Below are 18,953 nucleotides of genomic sequence, written 5' to 3'. Positions count from 1 at the left end.
AGGAAGATAGGTGGTGGGGGAAGATGTGGGCTAGGTGAACAGCAAATATCCAGAGGCCAAAAAAAAGGGGGGCAGTTATAGCATACTGAGAGTTGTAAGCAGATTGGAGAGTGGAGAGTGATCAATGGGAAGATACACTGAGATGAAATTGGAAGCTAGGGGTCAGATTGTATAGAGCCTTGAATGTCAAGTTCAGTTGACCTAGACATATATAGATAGGGAAGGGTCATGGAGGTACCGCCCCAGGTCTCAGAAACTCAGGAAATAAGGGTGATATTAGGGCAGAGAATAGCTCTTCACTTTTCAAACGTCTGCTAGGCCAGCAAGCTATCACTGTACATTAAGGAAATAAATGCATGTAGCATTTGTGAAAGTTGTGGAAAACATAACCTCAGAGTAAAATATAGTTCTTTAAATTGAACCAATTAAGAAAATTATTTGAACTATGCTTATTTTTTCACCATGGCCCAGTGGAAGTTCAACACAGCCACTGGTATGGCTAGTTTTTTTTCTTAACTCCAAATCCAAGCTCCCCAAGGAAACTTACAGGTATCATAAAGTCAGTGGGAGGAGAAGGCTACTTTGATGTGTTAGTTGCCACCCTGGCCTTGCACACTGGTCTCAGTAGAGCTTTGCTAGCATGAATAAGTTTCTTTAAGTGGGGTCTGCTCTTGGGGCATGGCCAAATCACATTACTGAATCTTCAAAGAGAGGACTAAACCCTGGACTTCGCTGAATTGACCAATGTAAATGGCCCTTTCTGGAGTCCCATCCAGGCAGCTCACCATTTTCCCTCTAGGCCTCCTTAGAGAATACCTCATCAGGCAAAATGTCCACCGTTGTGGTTAATGGAAAAGTTTATAGACTTGACTGTGTACGGCATATGTAAATCACCAAGAAGTGAATAGAATAAAATAGCCTTACACTGAAAGACCCTGTGTTTACATTTTTTTGATGATTCAAGAACTACTTAACCAAGGACATATCCAGAATGTATTAGAACTCTTAAAATACAATAGAAAACAACCCAATGGGGAAAAAAATGAGTAAAATAATTGAACAGGCACTTCACCAAAGAGGATATCTGGATGACAAGTGATCATAGAGAAAGTTGTTGAAAAGCACTAATCATGAAGAAAATGCCAAGTAAAACCATAATGAGTTACTACTGATGATAATGGCTAAAAGAAGAAACACTGACAATGCCAAGTGCTGACAAGGGTGCAGAGCAACTGAACTCTAGGCATTGCAAGGGAGAATACAAAAAGTTTTGCCAGTTTTTAAAAAGTTAAACACGTACAAACCATGTGACCCCGCTCCTAGATATTTACCCTAGAGAAATGAAAACTTATTTTCACATAAGTAAGTGTACATGCATGTATACAGTCACTCTAGTCATAAATACTCAAAACGTGAAACAACCCAAATGCCCTTCACTAGGTGAACAAGTAAACAAAAGCTATTTCTGAATTTTACAGAACTTTGGGGGGAACATTATGATCAATTAGTGTCATGAGGTGGTACCATGGGAGGGAAATGGTCATATGTTTTCTTCTGCTTATTCAGATTCTAGATAAAGTAAAGATTTCATGCAGCCACAAACATCAGAAAATGTGCAAATTGCTCACTGATGCTTGCATCAGCCACACTGTGTATGTAGGTCTGCGTTTTGTCAAAATACGTAAGTATTGAGTGTGAAGTATAGGTTTTTAGGAGCAGAAGGGTGAAGTATGTGAGTGGGAGGAGCAAGAGAAAGTCTGGCTGGAGAGTCAGTGAAGGAGTCTGTCTGTCAATGTTGGCTCAGACCCCAGGACCAAAGTGAGGCAAGTGCCTGCCTATGTGCTTGATTTACAAGTTTTTTAAATTACTGCTTAAAATCACTGAGTGTCTCAAAAAACTAGTCTTTCATGGGGTGCAGGGAGGAAACCCCTGTATTTGGATGAACTCAAGAGAGTTGGCGAACTTAAAAGAACTGGCACCGCCAGAGGAAACTAACTCCCTGTATCAGTGCAGTCTTTGTCATCTGCTGTCCTGCGTACCCGGAGACTTGACTTTGTGTGATCCATCCTCCCCACTCTGAAGCAGCAAATGTTCTTTTGCTGCAAATCTATCCATATTCTAAAATGTGCTTAATCGTGGATGGGAAAGCCACTAACTGAGTTAAATGAGACAGAAATTTACCAGCAGGTGGCAATAGAGGTAATTGTGTCTCCAGAAAGATTAAACTCGTATTACTTTATAAGCTGGAGATGGGAACCTTTAGAACTTGCTTGGGCCCCAGCTTCACTTCCTTCTGCCTTAAAACCAGCATTCTATGAGATGGAATTGTTCAAGCCAAAATACTGTAGCCAGACACATAACCTTTTCCTCACTGAGTGGCTGCTGTGCTCCGATTTCTAAGAGTGGCTCTTTCTCTAAGAATTTGAAGTTTTTAATTGAAAAACTGGAAATAATGGCAAAAATCATGTTACTCTCATAAATTAGATGTATTTGTGGTTAAGGGAAGCTCAAAAAGGTGAAGTAAAACACTGCTTTCAAATATAACCTCATGACATTATTAAATAAGCTACACCAAATGTTCAGAGCAAAGATGAAGCAATTAGACTGGACAAAGGAACACTAGGTTCCTAAGTGAATTTCTCTTACCTTTGTTAATTTCTTTTAGACAGGAGAAAACCCTTAGAATTCAATGGAAAAAATAATTTTTTAAAATTTATACACAATAATTTCAAAGAACAGTGGAACAGGGTAGTCTGCTGTGAAGCACACGTCCCCTGTGGACAGCAAAGTGTTGCAAGAATGTTTCTCCTGACTATCTTTACCCTAAAATTTACCAACTGTCTGCACTTTTTCCTGTTTTGCTAGCTTTCTCTGATTCTCTGGTTCTGTCTCCCTCTGGAGAGGTTCCTAAGTTCCTCTCTAACTCCTAGTCTCATTCTCCACAGTCTCTGTTCTGTGGTTCATCACTCCTTCCAGTTTCTTTGCAATCTCTCTCTCTTAACTGAAAGGAAATTTGAAATACATGTTTTAGAAAAATAATGATTTTTGCTGTATTTCAGTCTTAAATGTAAAGGCTCGTTCAGTTTCACAATATTTCTAAAATTCAGAAATAGTGGAGAGGGAAATAGTTCAAGGGGGAGGATACAGCTCAGTGGTAGAGCACATGCTTACCATGCATAAGATCCTGGGTTCATCCCCAGTACCTCCAATAAAAACAGAAATTACTTTCTCAATTATTCAATTTTTTTATATAAGCACATTCATGTGATTCAAAATTCCAGAGATCCAAAAAGGTAAAAATGTTCTCTCTTACCCCTTCTCCCAGCCACACAGTTTTCTTTGGAAACACTTAATCCTCCTATTTTCTGAAAAATATTTCCAGAGACATTATATGTATATACAAGCAGTTAAACATATATATTTATATATGTGTGTGTATACGTATGTATGTATATAGTTGTGTTTATACATCTTATACTTTTCCTTGTTTTTACACAAATTATTAGCATACTTTATACAAAAGCCCTTGCTTTCTTTTTTTTTTTTTTGCTTAGCTGAATATCTTTGGCAAACATTCCGTATCAATCCAGAAGGAACTTTTTCTTTTCCACAGCCTCAGACTATTACATTGTATGGATAGTCCATAATTTATTTATGCAGACCACTGCGATAGGTAGGAAGGATGTTTCCAATTGTATGCTATTACGAACAATTGTTCAATGAATAACCTTATTCATATGTCATTTTGCATGTATGAGCATATGTCTGAAGGATAAATTCCTAGAAATAGAATTGCTGGACTAAAGGATATGTGCATTTGTAAGTTTAATAAATATTGCAAAACTGCCCTTCTTAGAATTTGTAGCCCCAGAGATATGAGAGGGCCTGTCTTTCTGCATTTTTTCACCATCCATCCCTCCTTATTGCTCTGTTTTTCACAAATCTTCTATTTTTACTTTTCTTTCTATATAAACTTTAGGACCAACTTTTATCCCCCAAAAAATCATACAGGAATTTTTATTAGAATCGCATTTAATGTGTAGATTGACTTAGGGAGAATAGATATCTTTGTGATGTTGAGTCTCTTTACAGATGCCTTAGATTTGATAAAGTGTTTATTTCCAGCTTTAGTAGCAATTGGATATTTTCTTTATTAAGAATTCACACATTTCTTCTTAAGTTATCCCTTAATGTTTTTATTTGTATCGCTGCTGTTTTCAGTGGGACTTTTTCCTTCTGTCTCTGCTGAGTGGTTGCTGTTATATACATGAAAGCCTTGATTTTTGTGCCCAGTTTGTGTCTCACCCCCTCAGTGAATTCTCACATTATTTGTAATAGAGTCACTTAGGTTTTAGGGGTATAGAATCATATCATGGCTCAATAATGATAATTTTATCTCCTTTCCATTTTTTGTATGTCTCTGTTGTGAACTGACTGTGTCCTCCAAAAATTTGTATGTTGAAGCCCTAACCCCCAGTGTGGCTATATTTGGACATGGAGCCTCTAAGGAAATAATTCAGAGGGTTGGGAGAGCCCAGATCCAATAAGATTAGTGTCTTATCAGAAGAGACACCAGAGAGCTCTCTCTCTCTCTCTCTCTTCACCATGTGAAGACACATTGAGAAAGCAGTACTTCCTTGTACTCCCTGCAAGGGAGAGAGACCTCACCAGAAACTGACCCTACTGGATCTTGATCTTGGACTTCTAGTCTCCAGAACTGTGAGAAAACAAATTTGTTGTCTAAACCACCCAGCCCATGGTACGTTGTTACGGCAGCCCCAGCAGACTAATGCAACCTCTATTTCCCTTGTTTTGTTAAATATATTGGCCAGAACCAGAACAATGTTAAGTAATAGTGATCATTGCGGACATCTTTCTCTTATTTCAGAATTGAGAGGGAATATTTCTAGTGTTTACTCATTAATGCTGCTTTGGGTTGAAAAAAATAGTCATATTAAGAAAGGAAAGCTATTTCTATTTCATTGAGTTTTCTTCACTTATTTGTGGTATTTGCTGAAAATTAACAAATGCCTTTTTAGCATCTATGGTAACGGTCATATGTTTTTTCTCCTCAGATCTATTGATAGAGTAAATAATGTTAATATCTTCCTATTCTTGAACTGTGTATGTATTTCTCATGGACATCATACTTGGTTATAGTAAATTATTCTTTTACTTTGATACTGCATTTTTTGCTAATGTTTTCTTTAGTATTTGCATATTGATATTAATAAATGAGATTGACCTATGCTATATTTCTGTGGGTTTGGATATATTGACCTAAAACAAAGAAACTGCCAATTATTTCTCCAGGAAATAGAAATGGGTTTATTCAGAATCAGCAGAGAACTGTAATTCAGGGTCTGTAACCATGCTGAACCACATACAAGTCCGCACACAGCAAGGGAAGGAAAATGATTTCACAGAGGGGAAAATGAAGTTGGGAGGACTATAGTAAACAGAGTCCATGGCTTTTCATTGTCTGAGTCCTTGCCAGAAAAGAAGAGTATTTCTTCTCTCTGTTGGGCTCCACTGCTGTCACAGAGTATGAGAGTTCTCCTTTCTGGTTTCTATTTAATTAAGGTTTTTTGTTTATTAATTTTTAAAATTTCCCCTTTGATTAACATTTTTCTCTAGAAGTATTGCTGATCAAGAGTCAGATTTTCTAGTTTCAGTAGCTTTTTGTCCCCCAGTGCCAGGAAGGACCTTTTCAGAATGTACTGTCTCACATCAGAGAGAAAGTACACAGACTGGAAACCTATTGAGGTAACATTTAAGTAACAAGTAGGAGTAGAAGGGAGAACTCACGGGCACTTTTTATCTGAAGTCCGTATGTTATCAAGATCAAAGACACTAGAGATCATCTGAAGAGGTATGTCATCATTAAAGGTTTGGCAACAAACTTCCAGCAGGCCTGGGCTAAATATCTTGGGAAAACCATCTCATCAGATGTTGTCCGCTTCATTTCTGGGAAATCTTTACTTTCAGGTCACCAGATGACATGCAGGTCCAGTCATAGTTCAGTGCTTTCTTTAGATATGTCTCGTGAATCCAAGAGTCTGTTCCTTAGAGTTTGCCAGCACAGTGGTTGGTTAGCAGTACTTGACAAGAGCCTTTCCAGTGAGGTTGAAGAGAGTTCTTCTGGAGCTGCTTTTCCAATAGACAAACTCCAGGTTGCAAGGTGTGATGCTTAAGGTTTCCCAAGAGTACACTGTGAAAACATTGCCCTACCAAAGCATGGTTATTTTTAATAGGAGCAATTAGGCCTTTGAAATATTGGAATGTCTTTCCTTTTATCAGTTGTGGGTCAAAAGAGACAGGAGCCAAGAGCATTAGGCATCCTGTGACTATCTCAAAGGATAAGAGTTTGTTCCAAAGGGGGTGGGTGTGAGATTCAGAAGCTTTACCAAGGCATTTGGAGGACCTCCACAAGTTTTGCCAACTGAGTCTTAATAATGCCATTAGTGTGTTTGACTGAACCTCAGGACTCAAGATGGTAGGTGCAGTGAAAGTGTTGTAAAACTGGCCAAACAGCATAGACTTGTCAAATTACCTGATCAGTAAAATGCATTCTTTGAGCATTATAAAGTTCAAGAGGAGTTCCCCTAGGTAGGAATAATCTTTTCCGAAAAGACTTTAGCCATAGAAAAAGCAGCGGCCTGTCTGCAAGGGACAACTTCAGAACAGCGTGGAAACTTACTGACCATGACCAAAATGTATTTACATCCATGAGAGGAAGGAAGTTTTATGAAGCTGATTTGACATACAAATGAACTCAAATGGTTCATTAGGCAGTTTTAAATGCCCAGGAGCAGCCTGAGCAGACTTCCCTGGGTTATACTTTGCACAAGTGGGACAAATGAGGTAGGCACCTTTTGCAGCCTTGTTAATGTTTACCCACCAATATGTACTCATGAAGGCTATCATTTTGTCAGTAGGCCAGTGGCTTAATGTATGTACAGTAGTGAGGAGTGGAGTGAGAATTTTAGAATCTCCAGTAAGACTGGGTTGTTATTTTGTCTGAACCAGAGCTTTTTCTCTTTTTATCAAACCATCAATTGCTGAATTATCAAACCATCAATTGCTTGATTTTCCTTTTCTGAGGCCAATTATTGGGCTTCTCCAGTCAGTTTTTGCAAGCACAGTATCTGCCATTGTCACCTTTTAAATAAGAACCATCAGGGAAGCATGGTCAGCGTTACCCAAGGGCATTTCCTATACATCATCATGAGGAGTCAGGAGGTGGTCTGTGAGCATTAAGGAGTCTTAAGGGGCTTCATTGGTGACAGAGGGAGAAGAGAAGCAGAGTAAGGTTATTACAACATAAAAGAGTTATGTGAGGAGCAGTTAACAAAAGGTCTTAATAGGAGGTGAGGCAGCTGACTGAAAAATGTTGAGGTTGATGAGAATTTTGGAGAAGTTCTACTGTATGACACAGGAAAGTGGTTAAAGAGGCTCCCATAACGATTTTCTCAGTGGCTTTAACCAAAAAGGCAGTGGCCATAATGGTTCTAAGGGTGTATTCCCATGCTACAGGGTCCAGTTGCTGGCTCTAAAATCCTATGGGTCAATGGTGGTTTCCATATTTGGGGGTGGGTGCCTCAAGCGCATTCCCTTCCTTTTCATATGCAGAGAAGGAAAAAGGAACCTAATAACTGGGATGCCCAGGGGGAGATGGGTTCATCGAACTTTCCATTAAGGCCTTAAAAGCTATGTTGTCTGGTTCTTCCTATAAAATTGGGTTGCAGTTGTTATTGTGTAGTAAAACATACAGAGGTTTGGCCACAAGAGAGAAATTTGGAATCCAGTTTCAGCAATAACCAGCTAGCCCGAGAAAACTTTACAGTTGGTACTTAGTTTGGGGTTTGGGGTAACTTAGGACACCACGAAGCCTATCTGGATCTCGGTGTAGCCCTTGTTCTGATATCAGATTCCCTAAATATCAAACCTGGATTTTGGAAAACTGCAGTTTTTCTTTGGTAACCTTATGTCCTTCTAGGACTAAAAGCTTTTTAGTAAGTGGATGCTGTCTTCCTGTGAGGAGGCTTAAGAAGGAATACTGCAACAAAGTAAGATATCTAGGGGACTTTTTATCATCTAGTTCAGCCTTCAGGGTTTGTAAGAAATAGGGAGGACTCTCAATACAACAGTGACAAGTTGCTGTCCAGGGAAATTGTTTTTCTCCCCAAGTAAAGGTGAAAAGGTATCGGCCAGCTTCATCAGCTGGAATACTAAAGAATGCACTGCATAAATCAGTTTCAGTAAAGGACTTGCTTCCAGTGGGAATGGATGTTAGTAGAGTGTAAGGCTTAAAAACTACAGGTGTGGATGGATAACAAAGTTGTTTATTGCCTGGACGTCCTGGACAACCTACACCCTCAGCCCTTAGGTTTTTCTCACCAGTAAAATAACAGTATTAGAGGAACGAGTATAAGGGATAATGAGGCCTTGAGCTTTGTAACGTTCTATTATGGGCTTTCTGCCTTGAGGTGCTTCCTTACTTACAGCATATTGATTAATTCTGAGAAGTTATGAGAAATCTGTTTGAATCATGACAGGAGGTGCACTATGAATTTTGCCAGTATCATTTGGAGATTTTGCCCATAATATCAGTTGGGGATAACTGATTCAAAAGGAACAAATGATCATGATCAGTATTCTAGAGTCAGCTCTAGTATCAAGAGACAGAACAAATAAAAGATGTCAAAGAGTCATTTAGTTCTTTACTGAATTGGTTACTTTAATGACTACTGTCAAATTCTAGAATGATTTCTCCCTTTGTGGAGAAAGAAATTCCAGCATGACACTTCTCTAAGAAGTCTCAGCCTAATACATGGTTAGCAACAGAGAAATGAAGGAGAAAAGGATATGTAGCTCTCAGAGAGCCTGAACAAGAGGATAGGTTCAGAAACAGGAACCTCTTGGTGTTCATTAGAGATCCCCACTCTCTGAACTGCTTTAGTACTTTGAGGCAGGGGCTGCCTTATTAGTAGTGGGTTGAGCACCAAGAGTGTGGTTCCAGTGTCAGTCAGGACTGGAAGAGATTCATCCCCAATCTGGAAGCATTTCTGTTTCTCCAAGCCAATTAAGAGGGAGGACTGGAAGAGCCCCTGTGGTTCCTTGGAGCCCTGTCTTTGATAACTGGAAGGACACTGGAAAGGCTGATTAGAAGGCTGAAGGTGACGGAAACACTTAAGTTTGGAACAATCTCTTTTCCAGTGTTCTGGCTCTTTGCAATAATAGCAGAAACTAGAAGGCTTTTGGTTTCATTTAGGAGTTTTCATTTGCTGTAGTTGAAGATTAAGAATTTTTGCGGTCTTCCTTTTAGGTGACTCATCTAGAGCGTGAGAGAGCTGTTTGCCAGATTAACTAAATCTGGAGTAGATTTAGTTTCCCATTCCATCCTAGTGCTTTATACTAGAAAGGAAAGGTCTCAGTTCAGCCCATTAATGAACACAGAGTTAAAAGCTACCTGGGTAGAATCAACATCTGAAGGAAGACTAGAATTTTCCTTAAAAATAATCTGAAGTCAACTGTAATAGTCATGAACAGGTTCGTCAAATTTTTGTGTGCAAGGCTGAATTTTGTTCCAATCAACAGGCTTTGAAAAAGCCCTAGGAAATGCTTGACGCTGGCACCTAGCAATCGCCCAAGCCTGATATATAATAAGTTAGTGAGCTGGCCTCCTGGTTATCATTCTAGAAACCTTTCAGGATTTTCCCAGTTAGCAGTCTTCATCCAGTGCTGGGCCTGGCCTTCACCAACAAGCATATGAACTAGCTGCTGTAAATCAGAGAAGCCAGGTTGGTAAATTTGAATCACTGTATTTAAATTGCTCAGCAAGTCTGTGAGCATCTTCAGTTATCTGGGGAAAGTCTTTTTGACTATGGCTCTCAGTTCAGCTTTAGTCTAGCAAACATAAGAAATTAAGGGTTTAGCCTCTAGATCCTCAGAAGGCTAAATTTTAGAGGGACGAAGCTCTGGTAAGTTCAGAGGATAAGGGAATGGGGAGAGTTTCAGACAGAAAGGGAAAGTGGGCAAGAGAATTGGTATGGGGAGCCTGAGAGTACAGAGGAGGTGCAGGTAGCACTGGAAGGGAGGAGGAAGGAAGGAGGAAGTTGGCACCAGAGGTGGACCATGAGACAAAGAGCCAAGGAAGGGAGCATGAAGCCTCAGAAGCCATTGTATCTTTCTTTAACCGTTTGTTTGACTCAAAGTCTCAGTTTGTAGAGAGGGAATTTTAGGATCCTGATAATATTTGGAAGCTTCAAAATACCAATCAAAATAAGCATTTCATTCAGTTCTGGAAATTTTAGAGCTGTAGTGGTCCAGTTCAGCTTTAAGAAAATTAAGTTTGGGGATTTCAAAATTTCCCCATAATGGCCATTGATATAATTGCCTTTGGTCAGTTAGAAATGTGCATGAGGAAGGACCAGAGTTTTTAAACATTAAATCAGCTGGAATCCCTGGGTGAGGGGCACCCTCAAAATATTTAGATAATTGAGACCCCATTTTTCAGAGGTTTTTCTCTAAAGTGAAAGAACAATATTTAAACAGCTTACAGCTCAATTCAAACTGCTTGCAGCTCACACAGCCTGCAGGCCTAATACCTGCCACTACTAAGGAAACAGTCCTGAAGGGACCAGGCTAAAGACTTCTCAGCCAGTTCCCATAGAACAGCCCCTTTTCCAAAGGAATGGGCCACTGGCTTCTCAGCTATTTTCTGTTGAAACAGTTAGATCTCAAAATCAGACCAAAGTGTCAAAAGAGTACTTGCATACAGAACAAGGCCTTAAACAGAAAGGACAAAACTTTAAAATAGATCCCAAGTAAAGCCTACAAAGCTTCAAATGTAAAGAGGGCATAAGCTTGGATCCAGAAGAGAGGCATACCTTTAAACTCCAGAATTGGCAAGAAAAGCAGTGAACTCAATGGGCTCAATTGTGAATAGCATACCTGTTCACTCATCAGCTCCCAAGCCATCAGGAGTCTAGTACTTTGTACAGGCCACCAAATTGTTGACCTAAAACAAATAGACTGCCAGTTATTTCTCCAGCAAAAAAAAAAAAAAAAAAAAGGTTTATTCAGAATCAGCAGAGAATTGCAACTCCATGTCTGCAACCATGGCAAGCCACATGCCAGTCCCTGCATAGCAAGGGAAGGAGAATGCTCTTATATAGAGGAAAAGGAAGCTATACTAAACCAAGAGTCTGTGGCTTTTCATTGGCTAAGACCTTGCCAGGAAGTAAGAAGAGTTTTTCTTCTTCCTGTTAGGCTCTGCGGTAGTCACAGAGCATGAGAGCTCCCCCTTCTGGTCTCCCAACTCTATTTAATTGAGGTTTCGTTTGTTAGTTTTTTTTTGTTGTTGTTGTTTTTTTACAGGTATCAATGTTATCGTAGAGATTTTCTTCTTTTTCTAGTTCCTGGAAAAAAGTTTAAGAGCACTGGGGAATGATCCATTCTTTAATGATGTAGTAGAATTTCCTGGGAATTGCTGGTCCTGGTGCTTTCTTATTGTCTGGTTGTTTGTAAGATGTTACTTCTTTAAAAACTCTACTATCTTTTTAAATGGGAATTTGTATAGCTATCCTATTGTCTTCTAGAGACATTTTATGTAACTTTTATTTTTAGAAAAGTATATATTTACTAGGATTTCAGATTTATTTGAAAAATTTTAAGAAAGGTAATCTCTGTGCTTCTTCTAACTTCCCTTGTATTTGCAGTTATTATCCCCCTTTTATAATTTTTGTTTTTCTTATTTTATGTATTTGTGTTTTCTTGATTAAGTACATTATTTTTTCCTTCAAGGGACTGGCTCTCAGATGTAATGTACTCTACTCTTTTTTTGTTTGTTTTTAGTTAAGTAATTTCTACTTTTATTTTGATTAATTTCTACTTTCCAACTTCCATAGGTTTATTTTTTATCCCTGTTATATTCAGTTATTTTTATTAGCTCCTTGAGTTGGATGTTACTTTGTTCATTTTTAGCCTTTTGGTTTATTATTCTACATATGTGAGATTATGAATTTTTCTCTGAACAGTGCTTTAATTGCACACCAAAGGTTCTGGTATGTAGTTATTTCTAAATTTATTTTTGGCACAGAATTGAATTAGCTATTGTCTTGATTCGTGGCACACTCTCATTGGTCAATGCATAGCTCTCTTTTATTTACTTATTTGTCAGCCTGTTAGTTTGTTAATGACCCACCATCCAACATGGTCTTGACAATAGCCTGTATTTACCTATATGGTTCTTCCCATCCCCCTTCTTCTGCCTCCTCCTCCCCCCAACTCAGTCAGTGATAAGCATCATTCTGAATTCTTTGTTTTTCATTCCTTTGCTTTTCTTTTATATAAACTATATATATAGTTTTATAACATCTATCTTTCCCATATCTATTCTTAAAATATGTTTTATTGTAGATTCATTTTTTAATTATATTCTGAATATCCTGTAATTTTGATATTGATTTCCTCTTTGACCCAAAAGTTGTTTTAAAAAGAGATGTTTTCTCTATTTTTCAGATTTTAGAGTATTTTGTTTGTTTGATATCTTGATTTATTATTAAGTTCTAGTTTTATAGAATCATGAACAGATAATGTTTTCTGCACTATTTTTACATTTTAGAATTTATTGAAATTTTTCTTTGGCTTAAAATATGGTCAATTGTGAATGCCACATAACTCATACAGAAACAGCGTGCTATCTAGTATATAGTGGTGATAGATATCAATCAGATCTACCTCATTAATTATGTTGTTTAGGTCTTCCATACCATATTTTTTTGTTTCCACTTGATCTGTCATGGACTGAGGGGACATAACTAAAATTTCCTGCTACTGATGTATTTTTTTTACCCTACCTTCCATGGTTTTTGCTTTGTAATTGTTGATACTCTGCTAGTTGGTATTCTAACTTTTTGAAAATCATACTGTTAAAACACTACAAAGTATCATTCCTTAACTTCCTTAAGCTTTTCTTTTCTTGATACTATGATTATGGCCCATTGCATTTGCCAGTTACTTTGCCCACCCTTTTATTCTCAGCTGTTCTGATTCCTTTTTTTAGGTAGGTTTCTGTATAGCCTAAAGTTGAATTGCTTTGTGATCTAATTTGAATGTCTTTTCCTCATCTTTGACTTCTGTTACATGTTGAATCATGTTCCCCAAAGTTTGTATGTTGAGGTCTTAACCCCCAGTACCTCAGAATGTGATCTTATTTGGAAACTGGGTCACTGCAAATATAATTAGTTAAGATGAGATCATACTGGAATATGGGCCCCTAATCCAATATGACTGGTGTCATTATGAAATGGGAAAATCTGGACACAGATACACGGGGATGCCACATGAAGTTTGGAGTTATCCTGCCACAAGCCTAGGAACTACCAAAAACTTAGAGGAAGGCCTGGAATAGATGCTTCCCTAGAACCTTGAGAAGGAGCATGGCCCTGCCAACACTTATCTCAGAGCTCTAGCCTCCAGAATTATGAGACAATAAATTTCTGCTGCTTGAGCCACTCAAGTTTGTGGTACTTTGCAAATTAATACAATTTCTTTGTAAATATCAGTTGAGTCTCATTATCAGCAACCCTTTATATTAATTTAAAATTTTTTCTTATCCCTTAATAGGTACAAATTCATGGCAAATTGCTGAAGACTTATGGACCAGATATTGCAAGTGTTAAAAGGGTCTATAGGTTACCCCTAAAATGTCCTAAATCCCTGCAGCCTAAGCAAAACTCAGAGTAGCTGACACCTATCCTACTACTAGCATCCCACAAAAATCTCAAGTAAGCTAGCTAAAAGCCATCCAACTGCACATAACACCTCTTTTTCTTTTCAGGATCATGAGACTTGTTGTGAATCAAAGAACTGAAACCAGTAAGAGTCTCTCCAGCAAAAGAAGAATAAGCCTAGATTCCCTGTTACCTGATCCAGACATACCTAACTGCAACTTGCCTGGCCATTTGTGAAAATGAAGAAGCTTCTACTTCCTCCAGCAAGGGTAACTCTTTTGCAAAACTGTAAAAGGCTATTAAGAAAATGAAGGTCCCGAAGGGTCCTACCTGAGACAAGATCTAGATTGTTCTCGTCTTGAGCATTAATTTGTAGTTTAACTGTCTGTGCTCTTAAGTGTCAACCAATGGATTTTGGGCTTTGATTTTTACTTTGATTACCAATATTTGCTGCAATTTATAAAGCAGAGCTAGAGGGCAGATGCAGCAGACTGCGTGGGCTCTCTAGTTAAGGGTGGCTTGGTGCTGCACCCTAGAGATGCCCTGGATGCTGGCCTCTGAGAGATGGCACAGGGATCTAAGGTGGCCTATATATCCTTTCCTTCCTTCACTCCTTCCCTTCATGCTTCTGCTTCTTCCCTCTCCAGCCCAGTTGCCATGGAGAAGAATACCAGATATATAATTTGAAGACTATGAACAAGGCGATACTTTCAATCCAAAAATATGGACACCTAGTCTGACACTAAGTATTAGGAATGTGGGTAGTTCTTAAACTCTGGCAGGAACGGCCAGCGTTGAAAGATAGACAGTGAGTGAACCGAAGCTCAGAATTTCTCTATGTAAACATACGTAGCACACATCTTACCTAAATATGCCTTCCAAGGGGGGAAAACAAAAACATTACCATACTAGTTATAAACTTTACCAATGGAAGGGATAAAATATAACTCAAAGGAAAAATAAGCAAAAAAATTTTTTACTTGATCCTATATAAGCACTTATGTTAAACTTTATTTTTAAAATAAACTTTGTTTTTTAATAGAGCAATTTTAGGTTCACAACAAAATTGACTGGAAAGGACAGAGATTTCCTGTATACCACCTTTCCTCACACATGTGCAATCTCCCCCAGTATCGACATCCTGCACCCCAGGAGTACAGTTATTGAATCTACACTGACACAGTTCACCTAAAGTCGATAGTTAACATTAGAGTCCATTCTTGATGTTGTACATCCTATGGGCTTTGACAAGTGTAATAGACAAAATAGTTTCTCTGCTCTAAAAATCCTCTTGGTTTGCCTATGCATCCCTCTCTCCCCTAACCCCTGGCAACCACTTACCTTTTTACTGTCTCCATAATTTTTCTTTTTCCAGAATGTCATGTGGTTGGAGTCACACAATGTGTAGCCTTTTCAAATTTTTTCTTTCATTTAGAAATATTCATTTAAGATTCCTCTCTATCTTTACATGGCATAATAGCTCATTTGTTTTAGTGTTGAATAATATTCCATTATCTAGGTTACCAGTTTACTTATCTCTTCACCTAATGAAGACCATCTTGGTTGCTATTACGAATAGAGCTGCTATAAACATCTGTGTTTTGTGTGGACATAAGTTTTCAATTCCTTTGGGTAAATACCAAGGAGCACAATTTCTGGACCCTATGGTAAGAGTATGTTTGGTTTTGGGAAAAATAGCCAAACAGCCTTCTAAAACGGCTATATCATTTTGCATTCCCACCAGCAACGTATGAGAGTTTCTTTTGCTCCACATCCTCACCAGCATTTGATGCTGTCAGTGTTCCAGATTTTGGCCAGTCTAGTAGGTATACAGTGGTATCTTATTGTTACTTTAATTTGCAGTCCCCTGATGACTTGTATGGAGCGTCTTTTCATTTGCTTATTTGCCATCTGTGTATCTTCCTCAGTGAGGTGTCTTTGAGGTCTTTGGCCTATTTTTTAATGGAGTTGTTTGTTTTCTTATTGTTGAGTGTTGAGAGTTCTATGTTTATTTTGGGTAACAGTCCTTTTTCAGATGTTCTCCAAATATTTTCTCCCAGTCTATGCCTTGTCTTCACATTCTCTCCATGTTGTCTTTCTCAGAGCGGAAGTTTTTAATTTTAATGAGGTTTGGCTTTTCAAATATTTATTTCATGGGTCCAAGACCAAAGACATAACATATGAAGGATTGTTATGACTTCTTGGAGAATTGACCCCTACCTATATCATTAAGTAAAACCCCTCTTCATCACTGGAAACTTTTTTCTCAGTAGTCTATTGTGTCTGAAATTAATATAACTACTTCTGCTTCCTCTTGATGACTGTAAGCATGTACTGTCTTTCTCTGTCTTTTTACCTGTAACCTATACACGTCTTTATATTTAAAGTAGGCTCCTGTAGACAACAGTATAGTTGGGTCTCACTTTATATGCACTCTGAAAATCTGTCTTTTAGTGTGTTTAGACTGTTGACATTTATAGTGATTTATGTAGTTGGATTAATGTCTAACATATTTATTATTTTCTATTTGCTGCCTTTTTTCTTTGTTCCTATTATATCTTCCACTGTTTTTTTGCCTTTTGTGGTTTTAATTAAGCATTTTTTATGACTTCATTTTAATCTCTTTTCTTGGTATATCAATTATATTTATTTTTAAAAATTTTTTCCTGGTTGCCCTTAAATTTTTTATATGCATTTACAGCTAAACCAAGTATGCTTTCAAATAACAGTGTAATATTTCATGGGTAGTACAAATATTTTATAATAATTCATTTCATTTATATATGCATACATAAGTATATGTATATATACATAAGTATTCATAATCAAATAACTGTATCTATTTATTATTTTGACCAAACTGTTAACATTACATCAATTAAGAATAAGAAAAATAAAAGTTCTTATTTTACCTTCATTTTTCATTCTCTAATACTCTTTCTTTGTGTAGGCCCAAGTTCTGACTTGTATCATTTTCCTTCTCCCTGAAGAACTTCTTTTAACATTTCTTACAAGACAGATCTACTGGCAACAAATTCCTTTGATTTTTATTTCTTTGATAAAGCCTTTATTTCTCCTTCACTTTTGAAAGACAGTTTCAGAGTGGTGAGAAATAACTCACAGAATTCTGGTCTGTGAGTTATTTCTCTCAACACTTGAAATATTTCACTCCACTCTCTTTTTGATTACACTGTTTCTGAGAAATCAGATGTAATTCTTATTTTTGCTTCTATAGACATAATGTGTGTTTTTTCCCTCTGGCTTCTTTGTCTTTATTTTTCTGCAGTTTGAATATGGTGTAGTGTTTTGTTATTTAATTTGCTTGGTGTTCTCTTAGCTTCCTGGGTCTGTCGTTTGGTGTCTGTCTTTCATCTGGGGAAATTCTTAGTCATTATTCCTTCAAGTATTTCTTCTGTCCTTCGTCTCTTTCTTCTCCTTCTGGCATTCCCATTAAGTGTGTGGTACACCTTCTGTAGTTATCCCCCTATTTTTGGATACTCCATCCTTTGTTTTGGCAGCCTTTTTTCCTCTTTGCTTTTCAGTTTTGGAAGTTTCTATTGATGTATCCTCAAACACAGAGGCGCTTTCCTTAGTCATGTCCAGTCTACTGATGAGGCCATCAAAGACAGTTTTTCATTTCTTTTATAGCATTTTCAATCTCTGGCATTGCTTTTTGATTCTTTCTTAGAATGTCCATCTCTGATTAGATTACCCAGCTGTTCTTGCATGTTGTCTACTTTCTCCATTAGAGCCCTTAGCATATTAATCATAATTGTTTTAAATTCATGGTCTGACCATTCCAACATCCCTGCCAGTATCTGAGTCTAGTTCAGACACTTGCTCTGTCTCTTCAAATTGTGTTTTTTGCCTTTTAGTATGTCTTGTAATTTTTTGTTGAAAAGTAGATATGATGTACTGGGTAAAAGAAACTGCAATAAGTAGGCCTTTAATAATGTAGTGGTTAGGTGTGAGAGGGAGGGAAGTGTTCTGTAGTCTTACAATTATGTCTCAGTCTTCTGGTGAACCTGTGCCCCCAGAAATTCACTAGTGCTGCTTTTTCCCTCCCTTTGGTGGAACAGGTTGGGTAGAGGGGGCTGGGCTTTTGTATTTCCCTTCCTTCATGTGGGAGTCTCGAGGGGTATATTTTCTTTCCTCCATGTATGTTAGGCTCTGATAATACCAGTAGGTTAGGCCCTGGCCAAAAAAAAAAGTTTCTCCTGAGGGCAGGCTTCAATAAAAAGAACAGAATGTGTGGATGTATTTCAAAATATGTCCCCCTGCCTAAAGCACAAAGAGATTATTCTCTGGTCCTTACCGTGAGCACCTGGTACAGCTTCTGGAGTTAAAAGTCACAAAAGACAAAAGTGTGAGGGTTACTTTCCTCCATGCCCACCCCCCCCCCCCACATGACTGGCATCCTCCTGGAGTTTTTATCTCTCAGGCTCGTGCACCCTGAGCTTCCAGCATTCATCTGGTACAGCTCAGGTTTTCCTGCTCTGGTAATGGTTCCCTCAGAAGTTGCTGCTCCTGGGTTCCTATCCAGTAAGCTGTGATTCTCCATATCAGTTTGTCTGTGTCTCCAATTTGGGGGCAGCAGTTTGCTCAGTGATCTTACTTCTCTGATCGATCTAAGAAGAGTTGTTGATTTCTCAGTTTGTTTAGCTTTTCACTTGTTGTTAGGAACGAGCAATGGCTTCTGAGCATCTTACATTCTGGACAGGAAGCCAGAAGTCCTTGTGTCAGCATTTTTACATCAGTATAGCGGTAATAATCAGTTCATCCTGGCAAAACACCTTTTAGACAAATCAGCATGACTCGGAGGTGATGGTTAAAACCCAGCTGGCACAGAGATGTTAAGCAGGTTACCAAGGCCACACAGTAGGCAAGAAGCTGAGCAGGGATTAGAGATCTGGAGAGCCTGACTCCCAGCCCTGTGTGCAGACTCCACCACCTGTAAACAAACTAGCTAAGAGCCAAGCCAGATAAATGTGCCTGAAGTAAGTCACTTTTGGCTGCCAAACTTTGTCTGTTTGCACCATCAGTAAGCTGAGGATCCAAAAGTCAGGCCTTTTGCGCACATATCACAAGAACCCATCTCTGAGGGGCTATGCTCCAAGGAGCAGGGGACTGACCACCTTTGGGATCAACACAGTGATTATCCATTGCATTTGTATGGTTCTCCTCAGCTTTTGAAACACCCTTTTAAGTGATTTA

At 38.3% G+C, this 18,953-nt stretch overlaps 1 protein-coding gene across 4 annotated transcripts in view; it reads left to right on the top strand.

Moving 5' to 3' along the window:
- The window catches only part of GTPBP8 (GTP binding protein 8), a 172,115-nt gene that overhangs the window by 99,995 nt on the left and 53,167 nt on the right, over positions 1-18,953 (top strand). For all 4 annotated transcript variants that reach the window (XR_012074631.1, XR_012074632.1, XR_012074630.1 and 1 more), the window contains exon 9: positions 13,847-14,008. The gene's annotated coding sequence lies outside the window, so the exon portion shown is untranslated. The remainder of the gene's footprint in view (positions 1-13,846; positions 14,009-18,953) is intronic.

This window comes from Vicugna pacos, chromosome 1 (assembly GCF_048564905.1).
Source record: "Vicugna pacos chromosome 1, VicPac4, whole genome shotgun sequence".
NCBI classification, from domain to species: Eukaryota; Metazoa; Chordata; class Mammalia; order Artiodactyla; family Camelidae; genus Vicugna; species Vicugna pacos.
The sequence above is the reverse complement of the archived record's forward strand: the minus strand, read 5'-3'. Positions and strand labels throughout refer to the sequence as shown.